The following is a 4927-nucleotide window of genomic DNA, read 5'->3' on the forward strand; positions in this document are numbered from 1 at the left end:
CCAAGAGGCCTTCCCAGACTAAGGCTCCCCTTTTCTCAGATCCCCCTCCCCACCACGTCACCCTGACTTGCTCCCTTTGCTCTACCCCTTCTCTCCCCACCCCACAGCACTTATGTATATATGTACATATCTATATATCTATTTATTTATATTAATGCCTGTTTACTTGTTTTGAGGTGTGTATATATATTATTCTATTTATTTATATTGATGCTTGCTTACTTGTTTTGATGTCTGTCTTCCCCCTTCTAGACTGTAAGCCTGGTATGGCCAGGGATTATCTCTCTTTATTTCTGAATTGTACTTTCCAAGTGCTCAATACAGTGTGCTGCACACAGTAAGCACTCAATAAATATGATTGAATGAATGAATTAATTAATTAATTAATTTCCCTTTGTAGAGGGGTGGGCAAAACTTCATCCTCTCAGGATCGTATCTGGAGAGTTTCCAGGACTCTACCAGTCTCAGCTAGGGGAGGGAGAGTCAAGCAGAGGCATACTCATTCCATTCCTAGCTTGGGCAGTGGCTAGCAAGTGGAAGGCAATCTGCTACAAGTCTAAACTCACCTGTGCTGGGCAGCAGCGGCATAGGAGAGAGTTGAAGGCGGAGACTCAAGTTTACTGCATGGAAGAGGACAATGGTAATCCTCTTCCATAATTTTACTGAGAAAATTCTATGGCTATACTACCAGAACAATTGCAGATGGAGGTTGGACATTCTGGAATAGAGGTGTCCATGAAGTCGCTATAGGTTGGAGACGACTTGATAACATAAGACAAGACAAGACGAGGGCAAAAGTTCAGTTGCCCCCCAGGCCTAGTGTTCCAGAACCTCAAGAATGAAGCCTCACAGCCGATTTTTCCTTCACTGGAGGACTGAAGCCTGTGCTGGAGAAGCGGCATGGCCTAGTGGCTAAAGCGCGTGCCTGGAAGTCAGAAAGACTTGGATTCTTATCCCATCTCTGCTACTTGTCTGCTGTGTGACCTTGGGCAAGTTACTTCACTTCTCTGGGCCTCAGTTCCCTTATCTGTAAAATGGGGAGAAAGAGTGTGAGGCCCCATGTGGGACAGGGACTGCGTCAATCCAATTAACTTGTATCTAACCCAGGGCTTAGGACAGTGCTTGGCACATAGTAAGCTCTTAATAAGTAGAATAATAATAATTGTTATTATTATTATCATCCTCCAGGTCCCCTGGGTAGACCCTGTATATCTCTGATAGGCACCCAAGGTGTACCTTGTGAGCTGGGCCAGATCCTGTCTCAGATAACATGTCTGTCTCACCCCTTCTAGACTGTGAGCCCATTGTGGACAGAGATTGTCTCTATCTGTGGCTGAATTGTACTTCCCAAGCGCTTAGTACAGTGTTCTACACACAGCACTCAATAAATACGATTGACTGACTGAATGAATGAATAGAAGCTCCAGGAAAACGAAGCCAAAGTTCAGCCCCACAGCAAGCCTGGGATTAACTGTGAGCCTCACGGGGGACGACCTGATTACCCTGTATCTCCCTCAGCGCTTAGAACAGTGCTCTGCACATAGTAAGCGCTTAACAAATACCAACATTATCACCTGCCACCGAACTCCTAGGGATAACGCAGGTGATGGGTGTCTAGAGGGCAGCTCAGTGAAGCTGCTCTCCCCCAGGAGTGGTCTTGCCCAGCCCACGGCTCGAGGGCCCCTTTGATAAACCCACTGGAGGCAGAAAAGAGTACTCTATTTGCTGAAATGTTTACTTGGGAAAATTGCTGGTCGTCTTCAGGTTAAAAGAGTTGTTTATTGTAAAGTTTGGGATGTTTTTGTAAGTGTTGTTTTCTTTCCCCATTCTGGGTCTGTTGGCTGCACCCCCTCCTTCCACAGAGAGGACCTCAGGAGGAGTGGGGGGAGGGGGGTGGGGTCAAGTGCAGGGTGAAGACATTATCACTTTTGCAGTAGGAGCTGAAAAATGCTCGTGGAAATAGATTGAGCTCAGTTACATTTATTGAGTGCTGACTGTGTGCAGGGCACTGTATTAAACAGTTGGGTGAGTATGATATAATTATAAATAGACAAATTCATTGGAAAGTTGGTGTCCCCACTGGACACAAAGGGAGCACTTTCTAAAGGTTTTATTCCTGGTTGCCATGAATCCCGTTCCCTGGGGCCCACACACCCATCCTTGGGTGCCTTGGGTGGACCTTGGGCAAATTACTTCACTTTGTGCAACTGTGGGCAAGTTACTTCACTTCTCTGGGCCTCAGTTACCTCATCTTTAAAATGGGGATTAAGACTGTGAGCCCCATGTGGGACAGGGACTGTGTTCAACTTAATTACCTTGTATCTACCCCAATACTTAGAACAGTGCTTGGCACATAATAAGTGCTTAACAAATACTATTATTATTATTATTCTCTGGGCCTCAGTTACCTCATCTGTAAAGTGGGGATTGAGACTGTGAGCCCCATGTGGGACAGGGACTGAATCCAACCCAATTTTCTTGTATCTGCCCCCAGGGCTTAGTTCAGTACCTGGCACATAGTAAGCACTTAACAAATACCATAATAATAATAATAATAATTTTTATTATTACTCTCATTTCAACTCTATGTTGAATAGATTGTAAACTCCTTGAGGGCGAGAGTCATTTCTACTAACTCCACTGTCCTCTCCCAAGTGCATAATATAAAAGTGAGCTGCATGCAATAGTCATTCAATCAATCAATGATATTTATTGAATGCTGACTGTGTGCAGAGAACTGTACTAAGGTCTTGGGAAAGTACAATACAATAGTGTTGGTATCAATACTATTGATTGATTGACTGATTGAAGTCTGACCTGTTACGAGGTCACAGAAAATTTTATGATCCACAGCTACCTGGAATTTTCTGCCCACGTCAGTACTATTTGAACATTTGTTTTCCTTCTTTTAAAAATGGTATTTGTTACTTTATGGTGAGCAGTGTTCTAAGCGCTGCAGGAGATAGATGTTTATCGAATTGGACACAGTTCTTGCCCCATGGGGGGGCCAACAGTCTAAATTGGAGGGAGAAGGCATTAATCCCCATTTTACAGATGAGCTAACTGAGACACAGAGAAGTGAAATGATTTGCCCGAGGTCACAGATAACAAGCAGTAGGCGGAGCTGGGATTAGAACTCAGGGACACTTTCCACTAGACCATGCTGCTTTATGCCTAGTAAGAGTCTTCTCTGTCCTGAAAGACTCAGGGCAAGAAACCTAGACTTCATCTGTAAGAGGGTGGAGAAAGATAACAATCAATCAATCAGTCGTATTTATAGACCACTTACAACGTACAGAGCACTGTAATAAGCTCTTGGGGGAGAACAATGTAGGAGACATTATCCTTGCCCACAGTGAGCGTAGTAATAATAGAAGCAGTGTGGTTCAGTGGAAAGAACCTGGGCTTCGGAGTCAAAGATCATAGGTTCGAATGCTGGATCCGCCACTTGTCAGCTGTGTGACTGTGGGCAAGTCACTTAACTTCTCTGTGCCTCAGTTACCTCATCTGGAAAATGGGGATTAATAATATGAGCCTCACGTGGGACAACCTGATTACCCTGTATCTACCTCAGCGCTTAGAACAGTGCTCTACACATAGTAAGCACTTAACAAATACCAACATTATTATTATTAATAATAGTGATATTCGTTCAGGGTTTACTATGAGCCAAGGACAGTATTAAAGTCCAGAATAAATTCAACCAGATTGCACACTGTCCCGATCCCACATGAGACTCAGAAAAAATCTAAAGAGGAGGGAAAACGGGTAATTCATCTGTCAATTAACGGTATTCACTGAGGGCTTACTTTCTGCTGAACATTCTTCCAAGAGCTTGAGAGAGTTCAAAAGAACAGGTGGACATGAACCTGTCCTCATGGAATTTACAGTTTAATTCCCATTTTGCAGTTGAGCAAACTGAGACTCAGAGAAGTCAAGTAGCTCAGCCAAGTGGCGGAGATGGGATTGGCACCCTGGTCTCCTGATCCCCGACCTGTATCCAATTAGTGATAAGAACAGAATTTGGGGAGTCTGATTCTCTGCCAGATCAGTCTAAATGGCACTTATGGGGAGCAGCTCTTAGGGGTCCTGGACAGACATCTCTAGATTGTAAACTCAATGAGGGCAGGGAATGTATCTGTTGTTGTATTGTTCTCTCCCTGGCACTTAATATAGTGCTCTGCAGAAAGTAGGCTCTCAGTAAATATGATTGAATGAACTGAGTGAATGAATCTGGCCTCTTCAGACACTGGAATTCCCCCCTAGAAGGTGCCTAAGCGGAGGCGTGAGAAGGGACAGAGGGAAAAGGAGAAGGAAGAGGACGGAGCTTGGCAGAGAAGCCTATGCAGCTTCATGAGGGGTCGGGGTGTAGGTGGGGTACACTTATTGAAGGCACATCTCTTTCAGGAGGCCTTCCCTGACCAAGCGCCTCCCTTTCCTCCTCTGCCACTCCCTTCTGTATCACCCTGACTTGCTCCTTTTGTTCTCCCACCCCCCAGCCCCACTGCATTTATGTACATATCTGTCAATTTATTTATATTAATGTCCCTCTCCCCCTTCTAGAGTGTAAGACTGTTGAAGGCAGAGAATGTGCCTATTTATTGTGGTATTGTACTCTCCCAAGCGCTTAGTACAGTGTTCTGCCCACAGTAAGAGCTCAATAAATATGACTGAATGAATGGAGGGGAGAGAGCGGGGTCTGGCCCTGCGTCATGAAGACACTTCTTCTCCTGAACATTTCCCCCTGGAAGCCTCCCAGCCCAACCCCCTCCCTCCCAGCCTGACCTCCTTGCCCCTCGGTTCCTCAGCCCTCCTCAGATAGCTCCCCGCCAGCCCCTCCCACTCCACCTTTCCTAGTCTGCCTACCCTCTCCCTGGGTCCTCTCCCAGCAGTTCAGCTGGCACGGGAGCAGGAAGTGCCAGGAGCT

General features: G+C 45.6%; 1 non-coding gene across 1 annotated transcript; it reads left to right on the plus strand.

Moving 5' to 3' along the window:
• Positions 1–418: 418 nt before the first annotated feature.
• On the plus strand, positions 419–556 carry LOC114812658. The gene has a single exon (XR_003760309.1). It is a non-coding gene; the product is annotated as a small nucleolar RNA SNORA7 (small nucleolar RNA).
• The last annotated feature ends 4371 nt before the right edge of the window (positions 557–4927 follow it).

This window comes from Ornithorhynchus anatinus, chromosome 5 (genome assembly GCF_004115215.2).
Source record: "Ornithorhynchus anatinus isolate Pmale09 chromosome 5, mOrnAna1.pri.v4, whole genome shotgun sequence".
NCBI lineage: Eukaryota > Metazoa > Chordata > Mammalia > Monotremata > Ornithorhynchidae > Ornithorhynchus > Ornithorhynchus anatinus.